The sequence below is a fragment of the Macaca nemestrina genome, chromosome 3 (assembly GCF_043159975.1).
Source record: "Macaca nemestrina isolate mMacNem1 chromosome 3, mMacNem.hap1, whole genome shotgun sequence".
NCBI classification, from domain to species: Eukaryota; Metazoa; Chordata; class Mammalia; order Primates; family Cercopithecidae; genus Macaca; species Macaca nemestrina.
In genome coordinates this window covers 186,527,413-186,550,515 of record NC_092127.1, presented here as the reverse complement: position 1 = coordinate 186,550,515, position 23,103 = coordinate 186,527,413, and the positions used below count along the sequence as shown (strand labels likewise).

The 23,103-nt window shown below is 39.5% G+C and overlaps 1 long non-coding RNA gene across 2 annotated transcripts in view; it reads left to right on the top strand.

Moving 5' to 3' along the window:
• Positions 1 to 2,738: 2,738 nt before the first annotated feature.
• Positions 2,739 to 23,103, top strand: part of LOC105487948 (uncharacterized) — a 28,354-nt gene continuing 7,989 nt past the window's right edge. For both annotated transcript variants that reach the window (XR_011621526.1, XR_011621525.1), the window contains exon 1: positions 2,739 to 2,864. This is a non-coding gene — a long non-coding RNA (uncharacterized lncRNA). The remainder of the gene's footprint in view (positions 2,865 to 23,103) is intronic.

Sequence of the window (23,103 nt, the reverse complement as noted above, 5' to 3'; positions counted from 1 at the left end):
CTCCAGGAAGCCTCCTGTGCTTACTATCTGCATATAACATCACTGTATCAGCACCAACTCACTTGTAAGTCAAAATCTGAAATTCAGGAGCAGAAGATGCTTTTTCAGACAGATTAATACCATAGGACCCAATTAACTGGGGACAGACAGAAAGGGGGAGATAAAATAGTGTATAATGAGATCATCAGGGGTATGCAAATGAAATCCCACAGTCTGGTAACATTATGAGGGAAAAGATATTTATACGAATCATTATATTTGTATGTGGATCTTCAAAGAGCTGCCTCAGTCCTGCACCCTGCGAAACCACCCTCCAGGCTGCAGAGAACTCCAGGCCTAGTTAGATCCTGGTGTCAGAGTTGCTTCATCCAGGAAGCCCTGGGGTGAATGCATCACACTTTAGGAGCCTGGAGCTGCACCTAGTCTCTGGGAAACATATCAGAATTCTCAGGAATGTATCTCTACCTCTTGCAACTTTTATTTTGCGTGATGTTGCAGAAAAAGGTAATAAAAAGGAATTTAAAAAACAATAATTTTTATGAATGTAAAACTTGCTGAACAATGCATTTCACACATCTCCTTTAATTTTCTTTACATTCTTGCAAGAGAGAGGTGATTGTTCTCCTTTTTACAAGTCAGGACCCCAAGGCTGAGGGGAACTAAATAGTGTGTTTAAGTCTGCACAGTGCGAACCCAGAGAGTCTTGGAGAAGCATTGCAGAAATACTTGAAGCAATCTGCATGACCCTGCACTGTATGATGGGCGTGAGTACCCTCCTGAAAGGCAGGCACGTTGCAGGTGCTAGCAGAGGGTGTGTAGTTTGCCTCTTCCCAGGCCCTGGTGCCTCTATGGGATCCTCTTCCAAGTTCCTGGCTCCTTGATCTCTGGTAGACGTGGCTTTTGCCTTTCTGTTCATGCCCCTTCAGGGCTTACATATAGGTGCTGTCCTTTTCAACTTTCTCCCCCCAGAAACCTGCTTTCAGGTGCTTCTAAGATGGGAGGAAAATACAGAGGCCGTAAGCCTTCTAGAGAGATTCAGATTCATTTCAGTATTTCTCTGTAAAATTACCCCATCCAGTCTGTGCCTGACCTCAGACTACAATTTATTCGCTGTACTTTTAACATTGCCAGTTTAAAAAGAATTGGTTGCCAATTCCAAATGCTTTTTAAAATTATATTCCCCCATTCCTTCTAATTACTAAGGTTAAGCTTTTATTGTTTTCTTCATTCTCCTGGTTTGACAACTCCAGCCTGGTAGCTCAGATCCAGACTGAAGTCATGCCTCTACCCTACCTCATTACCTGTCACATACAAGAGGCTTTGGGTTCCTGAGTACATCTGTTATTTGAAGAGACATTTCTTATCAAACCCTTGTCCTCTCACCCTTATGAACCCACCCTTCCCAGCAAATATAAACAATACGTGTTTCCAATTTAAGATGCTTGGCCTCTCCCACCCCTCAATAGCCCTGGAATAATTAAGGGAAAGGCAATATGGAGATTGGGTTAGTTTAGCTTACTGTTAAATTTTCTCCCTGATATAACATGTGCAAAAGCAGTTTCGTTAGCAAATTTCCACTGTACAATACAGCATTATTTAACTATAGCGACCATTCTGTATATTAATCTCCAGAACTTAACTAATCTTACAACTGAAACTTTGCACCCTTCGACCCAACATCTTCCCATCTTTCTCCTTCTTGCAGCCCTTGGCAACCACCATTCTACCCTCTGCTTCTAAGGGTTTAGTATTTTTAGACTCCATATATAAGAGATCATACAGTATTTGTCTTTCTGTGCCTGGCTTATCTCACTTGGTGTAATGGCCTTCAGGTTCATTCATGTTGTTGCAAAGCGGAATTTCCCTCTTCTTGAAGGCTGAACAGTGTTCCATTGTGTATATATACCACACTTTTAAATCCATTTATTTATTGATGCACACTTAAACTGATTCTATATCTTGGCTATTCTGAATAATGCTGCAATAAACATAGGAGTCCAGATATCTTTTCAAGATAATGGATTGCATTTCCTTTGAATATATACTCAGTAGTAGGATTGCTGGATCAGTAATTTTGTTTTTGTTTTTTAAAGGAAACTTGAAGTAGAACTTTCAACTTACTGCGAGACTTCTGGGATAGGAGATATTTGTGGCCCTTTGTCTTCACTGTGGCTTAGTACCCAGATTATCTCAGAAACATAGGAGGGCGAATGAGTGCCAAAGGGCACAATTCTCCAATTTTGTTTTTAATCACTTATTTTATGTGATATGTTGTCCACTTGCTTAGGATTTCAAGCACCCCCCCCCCACCCCGCACCCTTTGTATATCAGGAAAGCTTCTATGTGTGATTTATATCACACATTTGCAATCATGAGCCATTATAAGAGCTGTCAAAACCCACTGCAAATGTTGCTTTCCATTCAGTTCCCATAGCATTTTGTATGCATCTATTCCCAAGTCTTTACATCAGCACAATCCACTCCTGATCCACTGGCCATTGGCCATTGCGGGGGTCAGGTCCATTCATAACATTGGCTAAGTCCCTGGTTTGTATCCCTCATTTTTGTTATACCATATGCTATGTTCTGAATGTTTGTGCCCCTTCATAGTTCATATGTTGAAAGTCTACACCCAATACGGTAGTATTAGGAAGTCAGGCCTTTGGGAGGTGATGAGGTCATAAGAATGGAGCCCTCATAAATAGGATAAGTGACCTCATAATAGAGGCCCTGGGAAGCTCATTTGCCCCTTCCACTATGTGAAGACACAGCGAGGGGATACAATCTATGATCCAGAGAGAGGGCCTTCACCACATACTCGACCTACCGATGCCTTGATCTTGGACTTCTCAGCTTCCAGAACTGTGAGAATACATTTCTGTTGTTTTTAGCCACCATCTACGGTGTTTTTTTATAGCAGCTCAGATGGACTAAAGCACTCTATTTATGACTTTTTAATTTCATTTACACATAATGTCTAATATCGGGTCCCCAAATTTTACTTTCAATGAGGCTCAGGAATATGTTTGGATTTATATAACTTCATGCCTTTAGCCTGAACAACTTACAACCAAAGCAACCCAAACCCATCCTGGCCCCACTCAGCCTTCATGGGGCAGTGTGGTAGCTCCCAGGGTGTCTGGAATTCTCACAACATTTTAAATATATAATCCTTTGTTTACAAAGGCTATGTGCTGCTCTTGCTGGGGATTGTACCCAGCTGGTGATTATCCCTCATTTATCTTTGTTCTTAAATTTTTATTATTTTTTCTTTGTACTTTACATCTGGTTCACAGACAATCAATGTTTACTGTTTAAATGAACAAATGTGTGAAAGCTGATTGCCTCGATTCACCTTTCCAGCAGTAAGAGCCACGGATGGCTGCATGATCTCCTCTATCTCAGTAGGTGTAGCACATGTGAACTTACCTGCCAGGCCTGGATCCATAATGATGCCGGTGAAGGGTAAGCCACCTTCATCTCCAGTTACCACGGGGCACTCAGTGCATATGGCAGTGCACCCTCCTCAAGTCCCAAAGAATCTCAATGTTGGAAAAACCCAAAGTGCAACTAGCTCATATAACAGCTCATGACTGTAGGGTTGGCAGCCTGCAATGCAGTAGCAGACATCTCTCCACACATTTTTCCTTCTACAATGAGCAATGCATCTTTTGAAAGCCATGCTGCCAGAGGGGCCCCGTGGGCCAGAAATAGATCCATTCGATGTCTAAATGACTAACGAGGGCAGTATTTTAAACCAGAAATATTTAGAGTCAAAAGTTTTCAGCATGTTTTCCTACATAACGTTTTCATTTCATAATAATCTCATGATGTAAGTAGAGGAAGGGTTATTATTTCCACTTTGCAGATGAAGAAATAGGTTTGAAAGAGCAAAATGAATGACCTACCCAAAGACCTAGTGCCAATGAGTGATGAAGTCAGAACTCATATTCGGTTGTTCTTTTCATTCCACAATGCTGTTACTTAAATTAAAAATAAAAATAGGAGAAAGAAAACATTATTTATCTCCATATTTCCTTTTATGCATGTGAATTGAACCAAGCTTTTCTGTCAAATGCCAAAACATGTAGATGGTGTGTTATAATGAAAAGAACAAGTACTTAGGAGTCAAGATAGGCCTATATTTGACTCCCTGCTCCCCTATCCATATTCTGTAACTTCAGGTAAATTAATGGACCTCACTGAAGGTCCGTTTTTTCAACATAAAATGCAAAAAATAACACCTACCACAAACACATATTCTGAAGAGTAATAAAATGATATTGTGCAATGGCACAATGCCTGGCACCAAGTGGGTCTGCCAAGCAAAGTACTAATTTCTATTACCCTAACTGCCTCCCAAAAGCAGACTCTAGACTTAATAAATGCTTTATTTTATTGATTTAAATTTCCTGATTTGGGGGGTTGCAAAGCTTTAAAACTGTATCTCATTTGGTTATAAGTTGGATAAATCAGGTGGGGTGCAGTGGCTCATGCCTGTAATCCCAGCACTTTGGGAGGCTGAGGCAGGTGGATCATTTGAGCTCAGGAGTTCAAGACCAGCCTGGGCAACATGGCAAAACCCTGTCTCTACTAAAAATACACAAATTATCGGGCTGTGGTGGTGTGTGCCTGTAGTCCCAGCTACTTGGGAGGCTGAGGTGTGAGGATCACTTGAGCCCATGAGTTGGAGGTTGTAGTGAGCAGAGATCACACCACTGCACTCCAGCCTGAGTGACAGAGCAAGACTCTGTCTGCAAAGCCAGCATGCATGCATGTTTACACATACGGAACAATGAGCTGTGCCCAGCCCATAACCTTTACCAGACTTCCTGATAGACTCTACATTCCTAAGGGTTCAGCTTAACTCTCAACCTCAGTGCTCCTCCCAACCAGCCAAATTGTGTGCTCTCTGCAACCAATCTGTGTCAGGTGGAGGGCCTCATATAAATAGGAAGTCAGCAAATATTTTATTGAATTTCATCTCCATAGGACAGCCCTCGAAACAAGTACAATACATAAATCTATAAAACATGTTTTTTTAATGTTGTTGTTCTCTGAATGTTTGTGTCCCCCGCAAAATTCATACATTGAAATCCAATCACCAGTCAGATGGTATTAGGAGGTGGGGTCTTTGGGAGGTGATGAGGTCATGAGGATGGATCCCTTGTGAATGAGATTAGTGCCCTTATAAAAGACGCCCAAGGAGCTGCCTTGCCCCTTTTACCGTATGAGAAGGTTCCATCTATGAACAAGGAAATGAGACCTCACCAGACACTGAATGTGCTGGTACCTTGATTTTGGACTTCCTAGCCTCCAAAACTGTGAGAAATAAATTTCTGTTGTTTATAAGGTACCCAATGGTATTTTGCTATAGCAGCCCAAGTGACTAAAACAAATGTAATTATGAAATTTATCCCTTCCCTTGAGTCCTCTGTTAGCCAAGTTCAGAGCTCCCAAAATTTTTTGTTTGATCTTCAAGTCCCCTTTGCCATCCAGAACCATCAAGTTTGGCTGAATCTCTAGTTTGAGGTGGACTTTGCCATCTCTCACAAGAAATATGGGGGGCTTGCTCTTTACCTGGCTGCCTGAGACCTGTCTTTGATACAGGATTGGAGAACCAAGCCTTATAACAGGTTTCAGAATTCCTGACTGTTGTAAAATCTACTATATATATTTGGGACTAAGCATCAATATATCTACTTGAGTAGCATCTCCCAGATCTAAAGAGGGACTCCTTAACCGACAGAACTCTTTGATTTCTGTGTATCTAGGATGGGAACACACTTCCCCCCCCCCCCCACTGTTTACACTTTATTATTTATTTATTCTTCAACTTTTATTTTAAGTTTCTGGGTACACGTGCAGGACATGCAGACTTGTTACAGAGGCAAATGTATGCCATGGCGTTTTGCGGCACAGATCACCCCACCACCTGGGAATTAAGCCCAGTGTCCATTAGCTATTCTTCCTGATGCTCTCACTCCCGCTACCCCTCCACCAACAGACCCCAGTGTGTGTTGTTCCCCCTCATATGTCCATGTGTTCTCATTGTTCAGCTCCCATTTTTAAGTGAGAACATACGGTGCTAAATTTTCTGTTCCTGTGTTATTTTGCTGAGGGTAACAGCTTCCAACTTCATTCATGTCCCTGCAAAGGACATGATCTCGAGGAACATAACTTTTGACACACGAAGAAAGCAGCTTCTGCATCAGTTGTAAATTATTAAAAACAGAACTGCAGTCTTATCACTTCCAGATGCTTTTTCTTCTTTCTTGTGTTTGTTTTCTATTTAACAGGCTGAAAAAGTATGTGCAAGGAGGATGCCTTCGGTTTAAGCTGATAACATAGTTCTAGCATTAATTGTTAGTAATTTTAGTAAAACACCCAGTGTTTACTCAGGGGGTGTAGCCATGGTTCAGAAGACAATGTATGGGGACTTCAGAATGTCTTCACAAAGTTTTTGACAGTCCCATTGAGACACGGGATAGAATCTTAGAACCTTAGAATTACAGCTGGTTTTAGTGACTCACTCTTATCCAATAGAATGCAGCAGAGATGATTGACTTGATTTCTGAAGCCAGAATGCAGAAGGCAATAAAGTATCCTCTGTGTTAGCTGGAGCATTTACTCCTGGAGTCCTGAGTTGCCATGTGAGCAGCTGGACTGCTTTGACACTGCCATTATGTAAGGAAGCTCAACCTAGTCCATGTGGTGAGACCATATGGAGAAGTCTGGATAGTGCATGGAGAGGGAAAGATGACAAGCCAATTGTCTCAGTCTCTCACTACTCTAATTCCATCTATTGTCTGACTGCAACCTCACAAATATTTTGAAGCCAAATTGTCCTTTCTAAATTCCTAACCCAAAGAAAAAGTTGAAGCTAATACAATGCTAACTGTTGTTTCAAGCTACTGATTTGGGGGCTATTTTTTTTAATTAAAATGTAATCAAAACATTCTGTTTGTAAAAGATATTTGTAACTTAACCAAGTTACATATGTGATACCTAATATATACTATTCTCTAGACTGCAAAGTCAAACTTGAATAAGACAAGGTCCCCATCCTAAAGAGTTTACACTCTAGAGGTAGAATCAGCTATGCAGATTAGTAGGAACTAGGTTTTTACAGGACTAAATACTATCTTTTTGATATGAATATAATGGGAGTTCAACAGGGAGAAAAACAGAGAAAAGCACACCATGGACTGTTAGTAAGAGTTCAGGGAGGAGTGAATTCAATGTGTCATCCTGGACAGGGAAGTTTCCATTGTGGTTGAAGCTCAGGGTAAACTGTCAGGATAAATTGATCTAGAAAAGTAAGATTTAAAAGGGACATTAAGTAGTAAGAGACTTGAATGTTATTCTAAGGTGTTGAAAATTTATTCTGTGAGTGACAGTGAAGCTATGGAGGAATATGACTAGATAGGCATTTTAAAACAAGAAGCACACAAATGCACACAAAGCACATATTCTCTCTCTCTCTTTCTCTCTCTGTTTCATATATGGATGCTGCCCAGCCACACTGGTGAGTGTGATCTTCATATGTATATTCTCTCTCTCTCTCTCTCTCTCACACACACACACACACACACACAGACACAGAGTGTGTGTGTGTGTGAGAGAGAGAGAGAGAGAATATATATGAAGATCACACTCACCAATGTGACTGGGCAGCATCCAATCCATTGAAGGTGTGGATAGAACCAAAAGGTGGATGTAGGTGAGTTTGTTCTCTCTTCTTGAGCTGGGACATCTATCTTCTGCTCTTGGACATCAGCACTGTGGGTCTTTAGGCTTTTGGACTTGAACCGGGACTTAAATCATTGGCTCCCTTGGTTCTCAGGCCTCTGGGCTTGGACTGAAACTACATCACTGACTTTTCTGGATTTCCACCATGCAGATGGAAAATTACAGGATTTCTCGGCCTCTATAATTGTGTGGGTAAATCCCTTATAATTAATCTCATTCTATAAATTTTTACATATTCTATTGGTTTTGTTTCTCTGAAGATTTCTGGCTAATATATACATACACATGTACAAATGACAGAAGATTTTCATATTTAGAAATATGAAATTAATTTTGGTATCCATACAGAATTATATAAGAATGATACTTAAAATGACCAAAAATCTTAATGCCCAGAGACAAGCACTAACATTTCAGAGACTATCCACCATTATTTCTTCATGCAAATTCACTAATTAAAATTATGTATTGATCATCTAATATGTGTCAGGCAATGATGAATGAGAAATTTGACAGTCCTTGGTTTTGTTGCATTTTCAACATAAAGACAGGAGTGAATAATAAGCAGAAAAACAACTCAAGAAATAAACAATTAAAAGTTGTAGCAAGTGCTATGTGGGGAGAAAAACTGCTTACTACTAGCGAATGGGGAGGTTAATATCGAGTGACCAAAGAAGGCTTTGATTAAAAAATGGTATTTCAGTTGAGACCTAAAGGATGCCACAAACTAGGGAAGAATGGCTCAGGAAGAGTAAAGAACAGACACAGGTCCCGAAATGAGAAAGATCTTGGCATGTCCACAGCACTGAGAGACACCAGTGTGGCACATGAGGAAGGAACCATGTCATGACTTAGGGCAGCAGAGGTGGAGCAAAGCTGGATTTGGACAGGACAGCTGCCCTGGATTGTGAGGCGTAATAAAAAGTTTGAATAGTTTTCCCAATGAACAGACATTAAATTGATTTTAAGCAGGGGTGGCAGTTTTTGAAAGTTATATGAGTATATAAACGTAAAAACAACTTTAGAGAAATAGGATTATAATAATTATATTACTTTATTACTGCATAAAATATTCTGAATGCCTTTGTATGTGGGTAAATACAGCTCTACATTGTTATTTATGGACATAGAGTATTCTGTTATATGCAGGTAGTATCATTAATTTAACCAGCTCCTTACAGGTGAACATTAAGTTTTTTGCTGTTATAAAAAATGCTGTGTTGAACATCCATACAGCATGTGTTATTACAGACTTTTCTGAATAAATTATGGAAAAATTAACAGAAAAGAAATGCTGGGTTAAAGATATGTGCAATAAAAATTTTGTGTATTATTGCTTGATTCTCCTCCAAAAGTTATACTGCTTTCTATTTCCTGTATCATTGTAGGAGTGCCATGTTCTCCTCATCGCCATAGTCACTTATCTTTCTAATCTTTGCTGATATGATAGGCTAAAATATTCGTTTTATTTATATATTTTTCAGTTTCCTGTGTAGTTGAATGTCTTTTCATTTATTTCCTGTCTGTGATTCATGTTTTGGGAATTCTATATTGGTGTGGTTTATTCATAATTATATTAACATAGTTGTCTTATTCTTGCTTATTTCTTTATCATAGTTTTCATTACAAAGCTAATAAAGTTATTTATTAAATTTCAAATTCAGTTCTTGTTTCTATGTGGTCCTCATCACCAGTCTTTCACGTGTTCTAATTTTTTAAGGTCAGCTTTGACAGAGGTACAAAATGATGTAATGAAGGTGATGCAATTGCATTTTGGGAAAACCTAACAAGACTCATTGAATCACCAAAGTATTAAATTGGAATGTTCAATAAAGTTAGTAGTAATAAATATATAAAAATGAATAGCTTTCTCATAATGCAAACTAAAACAAAAATAAAACCCGAAAAACTCCATTCACAACAGCAATAATATGAACACAGATAAAAATAAACTTAATAAAAAGACATAGAACTTTTAGGATGAAAACGGAAAACACCTCGTGGAAGTACCATGAAAGAAAAAGCAGGTGAAGGAACTCACCTAGCTTGTGAGGAGGAAACACGCAGTTCTGTGAAGGTGACAATTAGCCCACATTTAATCTACAAATTCGATTCACTTCCAATCAAAATCCCAATTATTTTTTTAATTGACAACTATTTTAAAGTCTGTCTTGGAAAACAAATCTATAACAACAGGAAAGACAACACTGAAATAAAAGAGTAATAAAAAGGCAGATTTAACGTTACACATTAAAATATATTATAAGCCTGCTCTAATTAAAACAGAAATTGGCACAGGAATTGTCAAAGTGATGAGTGAAAGAGAATCTAAATTAGAACAAGGTACATACAGGAAGTTGGGATATGATGGAGGCGGCATTGAAATCGGTGGAGAAACATAGATTATTCAATAAATTGTATTGAGACCACTGAGGAGCCTTTAGTAGAAAACAATTAATTGGAAACGTATTTACCTATGACACCAAAATAAATTTTAAAGAAGCAAAAAAATTAAGTGAAAACCAGAAATGAAGTCATGCTGATACTTTGAAAAAGTAAAGTTGTTATCATAATTTGAACAAGGAATGAGGGGCCTGCAATGTGGCAGTGACAGTAGAGATTGAGAGGGGAGGATGGGCATGGGTGATATGAAAGAACTGGCATTGACAGACTTGGTTATTGCTTAGACGTGGAGCAGTGGGGAATGAAGGAGGAAGAAGGAAAGAATGACTGGATTCTTCCAGAGAAGACACTGAAGGCTCTCTAATGTCATAATCACCTGCAGAAACCTTCCTGTCTTTCCCCAAACCTGGGATCTAGACTCCAGTTTCTTGACAGAAAATTCATAAAGGACCCCAACATGAGATTGCCTTCTTCTCAATCACAAGTCAATACGTATCTCCTTGTTTTGGTTTACTGTGACTTGAGCCAACTGACTGCCCTACTCAGGTTTTAGACTTTTGAGACTTTCCCAATCAAAACTTGCCTGCATATCCAGGTTTGTGAAACGAGGCTCATGCCTAGTATCCAGTATCAGTGAACATCTTTGTTCCCCAACTGATTTTTGGTCATAATAAACTCTTCATCTTGACTGGTGGAGCCAGAGACTATAGCACTATCTCTTTCTCTGGTTGTCAGTCCCCTTCAGAGCACCACGGCATCCATAGTACTTACAACCTTGCAGGAGTTAGCTTTCAATAAGCTGGTAATCGCTTAATCGGTGCTGTTTAGGCTGAATTCTGTGTCCACAAAATTTATATGTTGAAGTCTTACCCTCCAGTACTTTATCTGCAGTAACTTTATTTGGAGATAGGTTCTTCACAGAAGTAATCACGTTAAAATCATGAAGGTAGGACCTAATCCAGTATGACTAGTGTCTTTCTAAAAGGAGGAAATTTGGGCACACACACACACACACACACACACACACACACACACACAAAGACCACCATGTAAAGATGAAGGCAGAGATCAGGATGATGTTTCTCTAAGTCAAGGAACACCAGAGAACGACAGCAGAGCTCCAGAAGCTGGAAGGAGGGCTGGAAAAGGACCTTCACTCATAGCCCTCAGAAGGAACCAACGCTGCCAACACCTCGATCTCAGAATTCTAACCTCCAGAACTGTGAAGCAATACATTTCAGTTGTTTAAACCATTTCATTTGTAGTACTTTGTTACAACAGTCCTGACAAACGCATACACATGCCAACACATTTTCCCTTTTCCTAAAATTTTCCTTTAAGTCTAAGTGGAGTCAAAGGAAGGAGAAGATACTCAAGACTATCACCACTTTGTTACAAATTAAACTTTGCAGAGACTGACTGTGTAGTGGAAATAAATACAATTACTCTTGGGAAGGGTTTCTGAGAATTTCAGCTCCATTGGAATCCTTAGCTGAAAGCAATAGAATCCCTATTGTGGTTAAACAGAAAAGGAATTGGTTAAAAGATACCGTGTAGTCCCAGGTATTCCCTGGATGGGCAGAAAGTGGACCTCTGATGCTGAACAGCCAGGGCAAGGGTGTGTCACACTGGAGGAATTCTCCAGGCAACCCCATTCACCTATGAGTCAATCAATGGGTACCTGAGGGAGCACCTGGGTCTGTTTCCCGATCTGTCACGCCAAGTCTTACTTAAGCAAAGCAGGTCACATGCTCTGACTTTAGCTGCAAGAGGGTGAGGATGGGAATTTTCTGTCTTCTGCGTAAGGATGGCAGGACTCATGATTAGCAAAATAAATTAACAGTGCTCAAAAATATCTGCCAAGGGTTCTAGCCCTGATCTCATCACTGATACACAATGGAAACAAGAAAAAGGTTACCTGCTCTCTGGGGCACTGCGTCATCACTGGTAAAATAGACAACACAATTGACAGCACAATAAGAAAAGACCCGGCCAGGCGCGGCGGCTCACTCCTGTAATCCCAGCATTTTGGGAGGCCAAGGTGGGTGGATCACCTGAGGTCAGGAGTTCGAGACTAGCCTGACAAACATGGTGAAACCCCGTCTCTACTAAAAATACAAAAATTAGCCAGGCATGGTGGTGCATGTCTGTAGTCCCAGCTACTTGAGAGGCTGAAACAGAAGAATTGCTTGAACCTGGGAGGCAAAATTTGCGGTGAGCCAAGATCACGCCACTGCACTCCAGCCTGTGTGACAGAGTGAGACTCCATCTCAAAAAAATAAAAAATAAAAAAGGAAAGGCCCTCTCAGATTCATAATCTCACATCAGCTATGGTGTGGGTTTTCCAAAACTTCATTTTTATTACTATTATTGTCACTACTATTACTATTAATTTTAAGTTTGTTTGAGAGTAATCAACAGTTTCTGAGAAACTCCATAGGAAATATATCAGAATTAACTTCTTCAAAGTTTATTTAATACCAAAACTGATCGGGATAACATGGTATTCTAGATGGGATTATTGAATAGAAAAATAACATTAAGTATAAATAAGGAAACTGGAATAAAGCAGGAACTTATTTAATAATGTTGATATCAGTTTATTAGCTTTGACAAATGTAGCATATTAATGTAAATATGTTAACAACAGGGGAATTTGGTTGTGGAGTTTATTGAAACTCTCCACAATCTTCACAACTTTTCTGTAAATCTAACCTAAAATTGTACATTAAAAACAGTTTATAAAAATTGACAAGAGTCACCTTTTCCCTTCAAGAAAGCAAACAGAAGTTTGTGATAATGTATATAGGAAGGAAAATGAATCTCCACATTGCTCACCTTCACTTACACGATCTGATGGGGAAGAGGGAAGGAAGAGACCATCCTACCACAGCCACAGCCAGTCCTTGAGGGCCACTAGAGGCCAGGAGTAAAACTGAGGATGTGTGGTATTGACAGAGAGGGCGAGTGAGTACACATATGATGGCTGATGAGCACAGCTGTTCTGAATAAGAAATCCAGGGACTCTAGGTGGGCCAGTCTTGAGGGACAGAAGCAGCTTAACCCCATGGTGGTGTGGCTGAAATTGAGTTTTACAATCTGGATTGTTACAATAAGTAGAAAAACCTCAGGCCAGGCGCGATGGCTCACGCCTGTAATCTCAGCACTTGGGAGGCCAAGGTGGGTGGATCACCTGAGGTCAGGAGTTGGAGACCAGTCTGGGCAACATGGTGAAACTCCATCTCTAATGAAAATACAAAAAATTAGCCGGGCATGGTGGTGGGTGCCTGTTGTCCAGCTACTCGGGAGGCTGAGGCATGAGAATCGCTTGAACCTGGGAGGCAGAAGTTGCAGTGAGGTGAGATTGCACCACTGCACTCCAGCCTGGGCGAAAGAGTAACTCCATCTCAAAAATAAAAAACAAGCAAACAAACAAACAAACAAAACGCAAATCATCTATCTGCCAAGTCCACTAAAGAGTGCTAGATCACAAATGCTGGGTGTGATTTTTTTTTATATTAAAAATAAAGAGGATAATTTCCTTCTCATAACTTTCAGAGTGGAAAAAGGGATGAGATATGATTGGTTATTCATGAAAAAAGAGCAAATGTCCAGCAGAACGAGAATGCAAATGCAGAAAGGGTGCATTCTAAGAAGTCTTAGAAGTTTGTAGAACATTTGGGGAGAGCATTGAACACTCCACATCAATTTTATGTAAATTTTAAGGAGATGTTGGCCTTGGCTGACATTTGTATTATGGAACAGCAAACCAAACTGAATTCTTGAAGCTATAGGTGGCCAAGAACTCCCAAGGGGAAGGGAATATTTAAACTGGGCTCAGGAAAGTACTCTCTCATCTCTTCAATGTCGGCCTCTCTGAAACTGATCATAGCTGCAAATGATTTGCTGAAGCAAATTCTTGGTATCCAGAGAGAAAAATCAGAGGACTGGCTGCTGAAGCACACGGTTTTGATCACCCTGGTTTTCAGAACTGAGGGCCCCAAGAAAGTGTTACTAAAAATAGTTTTCTGAGCAAAATTCTTATTTACATCATTATTTTAAGCATATTAACCTCTAAATCATTCTTGCCATAATGAGACCATCTTTCTAGAGACAGGAACAGTAGGAGTGCGTCACTGGTGAGCCAAAGATGACTTTCATGACGTAAACACATTCGTGAGAGACGTGCACCTGAGACGTGACCTTCACGTAGTTAATAAAGAAGCTTTGTCTTCTGCTTCCCCATGAGTGGCTGTACGGATGTGCACATGAGATACTGATGGTAACCTACTGAAAATGCTCTTTCATCTGTTATTTGATTGGATTTTTGAAATATTCTGGGACTGCAGAGAGAGCTGGGGCAATTTCTCTTCTATTTGCAAACGGAAAACCTGAAGCTCAAAATTCACTGAACTATTTAGCACTAATAGACCCAGAAAACGAAGACCACCATTTCTAGAGAGGGATTCCATTCCCTTTGGATTAGAGATGCTGTTTGTACCACTTTCTACATTTACATATAATTGGTATTTACTTGAAAAATGTTATTGATGAGACCATATACTTGTTTTAACCTCTTGTGAAATTTTTATAATTAAAAAGATTTAACAAATTTAAGGTTAGACTCTGGGCAAAAAATTTTCTTAGCTGCCTCCAGGGGAAATGTAGTTTCTATTTTAAAAAGCTTAGGAAAAATTTAGAAGCATTCTCCAAAAGGAGAGAAACAAGAAAATCTGGACTAGAAAGGAAATTGTGCTTATTAGTTCCCTTACATTGAAATGTTCAAATTTTATTAGAGAGACAGTTCATATTAATTAACTTCTACTATTTTTCTTCTTAGGCAAGGTTATACCCAAATTAAAACAAAGGTTAAAGTAGTACATACTTTTGAATGCAAACACAAATTAATTTTATTCTTTCTAATTAAACATTTTTAGCAATTGTCATCCAAGCATTCTTTTCTGTTTATAACTAAGGAAAAACTTTAATTTTTATCTTTCTTTTGCCTCTAAACTTTCTCAAAGTCATACTTCCATTCGGCCATTACTGAATGTTCTTTGGAAAACACACACACACACACAGACATATGCACATATACACACATACACATACAGATACATACATGGACACACACATACATACACATACACACACATATACACACATACTACTTTTTCTTTTGTAAACTTCTATACTTAATCTGTGACCTTTAATTATGTTTAATTTCTCTTGTTCAAAGCATTTCTGTTTTGCCCAGATGTATCTTCTCTCCTTACAGAAAGAGGTTCCTCTCCAAATAGAAGCGTGTGTGAAATCGGAATTATCACTCCAAGGTTCTATTGTTTTTCTAAAACCTGGTTCCTGGTAGGCATATATTTTGATGAAGAGTCTGGAATTTGTAATCGTGTGTTGTTACTTGTAACATTTCAAATCAAACATATATGATGGGCTATTTCCTTAAAGTTGTTCAAATTTAGGAACACAGGCATTTTCAAACTTGAAAGAATCTGAGTGACCATCAATGATATTTTTCCAACTAGTCTACATGATACCCGCTTTATTCACTCCACACATATTTATTGAGTTCCTTCTATGTACCAGACACTGTTTTAGACACTAGGAATGCAGCATGAACAAGACACCAAATTTAAGGCTGGGAAAACAATAAAAATAAAGGCTCCAAGCATGTATGAGGAATGGCATAGACAAACACAGGAGAGGACTAAGGATAAGTTTCTGAAATATGGAATATCAGAAGAGAGAAGTGATGAAAACAGACATTGTAGCCATGATCAAGCAAGGGTCATGGTTGGGAGAACAATTAGGGCTATTTTTACAGTGCGGGAGAGACATGATGATGGCTGGAGCCAATGGTAGTCATAAAGGATGAGAGAAATGGTCAGATTCTAGGTATTTTTCAAAGTAGAGCCCACAGGATGACCTGATACATTGAATATGGATTATATGAATACAGACAGAGAAGTCGTGGAGGATGTTCAGGCTCTTGACCTGAGCCACATAATGAATGAAGCTGTCATTTCCTAAGATGGGATCGCCGAGGTGAGAAGCGGCTTTGGAAAAAAATAAAAGATTGAAATCTCAGTTGTGGCCACATTAAATTAGAAATATCTATTAGACAGCTAGGTGGAAATGCCACATAGGCAGTTGACTATTTGAGCTTAAAGTTTAGCACACGGGTCAGTTTAAGGTAATACATAGATTTCAAGCCATGGAATATTATACCTGGGCCCTGTGTTAGGACAGTGACTAACATAGCCTGCAAACAGTAAATCATCATCATTGTCTATGGGTGTATTGCTAATCCTTCCTTCTGCATTATATGGGAAGTCAAGTTCAGAAATGACTTTGACTTCAATAATGTTATTGACATCCTATGCAATGGTGTTCATTTATTTGATTGTTTAAAATGGAACAGAAAATGATACTAAATTTCTGTAATAGCTCATACAAGATATTAGGGGAAGACATTCTTTTCTAGACGTTTATTGAATATTCTTTTAGCCAGCAGACATTTACAGAAACCTTATTATGTGTCAGCCACTGACTATATCCAGATTACATAATGAAAAATAACAGGCAGTCTTCAGATTTGAAGAATGCAAAATCTGTGGAAGGAACAGCAACAGGACTGTAGCTGATAGTCCTTGATGTAACCAGCTTAAGAGTTGTTGTGAGGTGTCAAAAAGGTAATTGAGGTATTTTGTTAAATTATGTCCATCTATGCATCATTAGTATCCCTTTTCGCAAGTGCAGATTTTAAGGCAAGGCATGTCAAGTGGCTTTTGTAAAGCAAAACTGGGTCTCAACTCCAGATTTTCTATTTCTCTATCATAACTTGTGACTACATTGAACTGACCCCTCCTGACTCTCTCCTAAGAAAGACATCATTTTGAAAGCATTCAGCAATCTATATGAGCCTTCAGTTACTTATTGGAAAGAAAAAAAAAAAACTAGGCAGAAAGAAAAACATTTCCAAGTTAGTTACAGGCAATATGAATGAACATTCAATGAATTAATGTGTGCGAATATTTGAAATATTAAATAATGTTGTTCCAGCACTTTCTCAGTGGCTTCAGACAAGTTGCTGAATGTCACTGAGCATCATTTACCCATCTGTAAAATGGAAAGAAGAATAACTATTTTGAGAAGTTGGCGGGAGAATGAAACAAACAAATCACCCTCAGGTGAACACCTGGCTCTGAGCATGTACGGGGACAACCAGCTCTCACTGTTGTCAGTTTCACTATGATCCACAGCCGAGCTCGTAGGACTCGTTATAACCACTTAAATCTTGTCTTTCATTTTTGATTAGCTAGCCCACTGATTTATCTAATGGGAGAATACACCTTTAGGGGAAAAACAAAAACAAATACTAAAACATCAGCAACAAAAATACCCTCTTCCAAACAGGATTATTTTTACTGATTCTGAAGTCTGACTTTTATGTGCTCATCCCCTCTCTGTATTCAGGTTTGTCTTCCTTCTGAAGAACTTAGGGATAAAAATTTGAAAACCGCTGAAAAATATGATGTTGGAAAGTAATGTCTACACTTTCTTTCTGATTTCAATTCTTATAATCCAGTTCCCACTAAAGTGATTAAGCAATTGAGACTGACATCTACTGAAGAAAAAATTTTTAAAATATATTTTTTATTGATTCAAAATTAGAAGTGAGCGTAGAGTGACTTAGTAATGCTGTTTGAGCCACCAGGGTAGGGGTGGCGGTTGTGAGACAGAAGACTTGAGGATCTACTCTGCTGCTTGTTATGTGTGTTTACGCTACATTTACACCTGCCTTCTTTGGACAGGTAAGAAAACTGAGGGTCAGAGTGACCATGCCACACACCCGAAGTTACATAGGTAGTAAGCGAAATAACGAAGCACCAGGGGCGTCTGCTGCTGAATCCTGTTCTTTTTCTATTCTATCACACTGCTCTGATGACCAGCATTTCTTATATGATAATTGATGTTTATTTGTCATCTAATGATTGTGGCCTTGTTTTAGGTATTGGAAGAACAAACGAGAGAAGATGAACTTCAATATAGCAGTTGAGGGGGTAAAGCCCAGCGTCGTTGACTTTCCTGAAGTGTTTGACCTTGGAACTGTTGATAGTTTTGGTCGAATAATTCTGCCATGGTGGGGTAGATGGGCTATTCTTGCATTTTAGGATATTTAGCAGAACGCTTGGCCACTCACCATCAAATGTCAGTAGCATTCCCTGGTGTGATGATCAAAATGTCTCCAGATATTGCCAAATGTCTCCTGGGGGCAAAATCTCCCCTGGTTCAGAACTAGACAGAAGCCCAGTGGGTTCAGAGACTACCTGTGGACACTTTGCTGTTGAATTATTTTCCCAAGGCCAGAACATAGTTAAATGCATATCGGTAGGCCCACTGGTTCCTTCTGTGGTGAATTCTAGTGATTTGTTCTTCACATACTAAGCTTTTTACGCATCTGAAAGTTTAAAACTCGTAAAAATATCAGAAGACAATTTAGGACTAGCCAAAGGTCACTGCCCTCAGAGTACATTTGTCTGCCTTTTAAAAAACTGAACTTGTGTCTTCTCTGCATAGTTCTTCAGGGTCCTCCCTTTCCACATTCTTCTCTTCCAGAAGAAAATCTGTGCATGCCCCAAACTCAGGGTTTCCCTTGAATTCTGAGTCCCTTGATAAATCAAGTTGCTCTCCCTCTGTGTGAAGGAGTATGTACTAGGACTCCTTCACTTCTGTCCTTCTTCCTTACAAGTACTGGTGACCCTGTGTCAATTAGTCCATCTCACTGTCCTGCGTTTTTTCCTTTATAGTGTTTATCACTCTTTAGAGTTACCTGTTTGTTAAAAGTTCTCTTTCTATCTCCTCTGACCACCTCATTTCCATCCAAACTTCACATTGAAGGATGGCAAGATTCTGATCTGCGTGGGTCATCTGGGTAATTCCAGAGCCTACAACGGGGCCCAGGGCCAGTTGAAACAGTATGTGTTGAATTCATTAATGTTGCCTTTGTTTAAAGTCATGCATCGCTTAACAATGAAGGTTCTGAGAAATGCGCCATTAGGTGACTTTATTACTGTGTGAACATAGTGTATTTACAAAAGCCTAGATGGTCTGGTCTATTGCATACTTAAGCTATATGGTATAGCCCCTAGGCCTCTTACCTGTACAGCATGTGACTGTACTGAATATTGTAGACAATTGTAACACAATGGTAAGTATTTCTGTGTCTAAATACATCTAAACATAAAAAGGTTGTGATGGTTAATACTGAGTGTCGACTTGATTGGATGGAGGGACAGAAAGTATTAATCCTGGGTGTGTCTGTGAGGGTGTTGCCAAAAGAGATTAACATTTGAGTCAGTGGACCGGGGAAGGCAGACCCGCCCTTAATCTGATGGGCACAACCTAATCAGCCACCAGGGAATATAAAGCAGGCAGGAAAACGTGAGAAGGAGACATGGTCCTAGCCTCCCAGCCTACATCTTTCTCTTGTGCTGGATGCTTCCTGCCCTCAAACATTGGACTCCAGGTTCTTCAGTTTGGGGACTTGGACCAGTTCTTCCTCCTCAGCTTGCAGACAGCCTATTGTGGGACTTTGTGATTGTGTGAGTTAATACTTGGTAAACCCCCCTTTATATATATATATACACACACACACACACACACATATACACACACATATAGATACACATATATAACTAATACACATAATAGAACTAATATATACACATAAATAATAGGAACATACATATATATACACACATATACACATATATACACACATATATATAACTAATACACATAATAGAACTAATATATACACATAACTAATAGGAACATACATATATATGTTCATACATATGTATGTGTGTGTGTGTGTGTGTGTGTGTGTGTATATCCTATTAGTTCTGCTTCTCTAAGAGAACCCTGACTAGTACAAAGATATCCTAGGAATACAGCATAAAATAAAATAAAAAGGTACACTTTTTAAGAACACTTACCACGAATGGAGCTTACAGGACTGAAAGTTGCCCTGCAAGTGGTCAGTAGGTGAATGGTGAGTGAGTGTGAAGCCTAGGGCATTTCTGTACACAACTGCAGATTTATAAACATTGTACACTTAGCCTACACTAAATGTATACAAAAATTCTTTCTTCAATGATAAATTAACCTTAGCTTACTGTAACTTTCTGACTTTATACACTTTTTAATTTTTTAAACTTTTCTCTCTTTTGTAATAATATTTAAACACAAATACATTGCATAGCTGTACAAAAATATTTCTTTATTTCTATTCTTATTCTATAAACTCTTCTCTATGTTTCAATTTTTCAACTTATTGAAATGTTTTAAACTTTTTTTGTTAAAACCTAAGACACAAGCACACACCTTAGCCTAGGCATACGCAGGATCAGGATCATGAAAAGGTCACCAGGAGATATAAATTTTTTGGCTCTGTTATCATCTTATGGATCACTTTTGTATACCCAAATAGCCTTGTGCAGTGCATTACTATATTTTGTAACTAGGTTTTACTAAGCATTTTGGTACGAGATGCCATAGATATACTGTGCCTGTGCCCTGGGCACTCATAGGTTCCAAGGCTGTAAGAATTTTTAGTGCTCTGGCCTGAGGATGCTCTACACTTCGGAAACTGCTCAGCCTGACAGTGTGTGACAGGCCAGGGAGTTACTTTCCCAGGCAGAGCCCATGACCAGTGATGGATGGAGCCTGCTGGGTGGGCCCCCAGCTTCTCCGCCCTGAGAGTGAGATAACTATATATAGTTACCTAGTGTTCTCGGTGGGACTGAGGCTAGCGGCTATAGCTGGTCCCATGCTAATCAGTGTACCCAGTATAGCCTCCTTCCCTTCTGTATTAGACCATTCTTGTGTTGTTATAAAGAAATACCCAAGATTGGGTAATTTATAGAGACAAGAGGTTTAACTGGCTCACAGTTCTACAGGTGTACAAGAAGCATGGCACCAACATCTGCTTCTGGTGAGGTCTCAGGAAGCTCACATCATGGTGGAGGGTGAAGGGGGGGCAGGCCTGTCACACAGTGAGGGTGGGAGCAAAGTGGTGGGAGGTGCCACACTCTTTTAAACAACCAGATCTCATGTGAACTCAGAGCGAGAACTCACTTATCACCAAGAGGATTGTGCTGAGTCACTCACCCTGGGGACCCATCCACCCCGGGGACCTGCCCCCGATCTAATCATCTCCCGCCAGGTACCACCTCCAATCCTGGGAATTAAGTTTCAACATGAGATTTGGAGGGACCAACATCCGAACCATATCAGCTTGCCTGTGGCAGTTCCCTGTACATGTTTGCTAGGGCTGACTTAGCAAAGTAGCACAGACCAGGAGGTTTAAACAGTAGAAATTTATTCTTTCCCAATTCTGGAGGCAAGAGGTCAGAGAACAAGGTGTCAGCAGGGTTGATTCCTTCTGATATCTCTCTCCTTGGCTTGTAGATGGCCATTTTCTCCTCCTGTCTTCCGATGGACTTCATTCTGTACACATGCCTGGGTCCTCATCTCCTCTTTTTATAAGGACCCCAATCATATTGAATGAGGGCTCACCCAGATGACCACTTCATCACCTCTTTAAAGACCCTGTCTCCAAATATAGTCACATTCTGAAATATTAGGAATTAGGCACTCAACATATAAATGCTGGCAGGACATAATTAAACTTATAACACCCCCTTATCTGGGTTTCCTGCTTTCATCTTACAAATTAACTTCTTGCCCTCAAATCTGTCCCTGTCTGTCTGCTCCCAAGGGAACCCAAGCTAAGGCAATTTTGTTCTACTTTTTTTTTTCCTTTTTTCTTTTCCTGTAAATGCTTTATCTTCTCAACACTTCTGCCAAGGTATAATTATCTACATTGTGCATATGGAGAAACAGGCTCAGGGAAGACATATATATTCCCAACAATCTGTAGAGGGAAGAATGGAGGGAACTGGCATCAAAACATAGATGTTTGTGGGTCGAAGGTCAGCGTCTTCACCTCCCTCCATCCACAAGTTCCTAGTGATCTCCAGAAATCTCCAGAAAGCTCCTAGAGTGCTCATGATACTACAAATAAGAGGCTAAACTATTCTAAGATGTTTCCATTTTCCCAAATGTACTCATATTGATACCTGAAGAGCTTTTTCAAAGCTCCTGTATTTTTATGGAAGGGAAGCACAGTTATGGTTCTGGAACTGCATTCCTGTCTCTCAGATCAACTTAACCCACCTCTACTGAGCACAGAATCTGGGAGATGTACCAACCTGGCCCAAGAGAAATGCAGGATAAATAAGTTCCTGTCCCCATTGAGTACCCTGTGAAAAATATCTTCTCGATTTTAGTGCTGAGAATGTTTCATTTCCAGTATGGAAAGAGATATTTTCCTTTTGGAGATTTAGAATTAAGTAACAGCTAATATTTCCCTTTCAAGAAAGACTGCCAGGAAATATAAGATTTATCCATATCCCTAGCATATCTGGATTTTATTTTCATTTTCTTTGATGGATTTCGTGTATATATTTACACTCTGATATTTCAGGGTACGAACAATTAAACAATGACAATAGCAACAATAATAGGTATCATTACTAATATCAATGCAACATGTTGTTGTAGGAGCTATGATTTGTATGCATTTTATTGTTTTACGTAGCTACCCAGTGAGGTGTTTGAGTAAACAAACAACAGTCAACAACTGTTTTACAGATGAAGACTGAAGCCTAGAGAATGAACTTGTTTCCCTAAGATTATACAACTGTACAGTAGTCATCTGAGGTTCAAACTCATGACCTTATGACTCTGAAGCCTGGAGTTAACCTTGATGCTGGCACTCTGCATGCCACATTTTTTTTTTTTTTGAGACGAAATCTCGCTCTGTTGCCCAGGCTGGAGTGCGGTGGCCGGATCTCAGCTCACTGC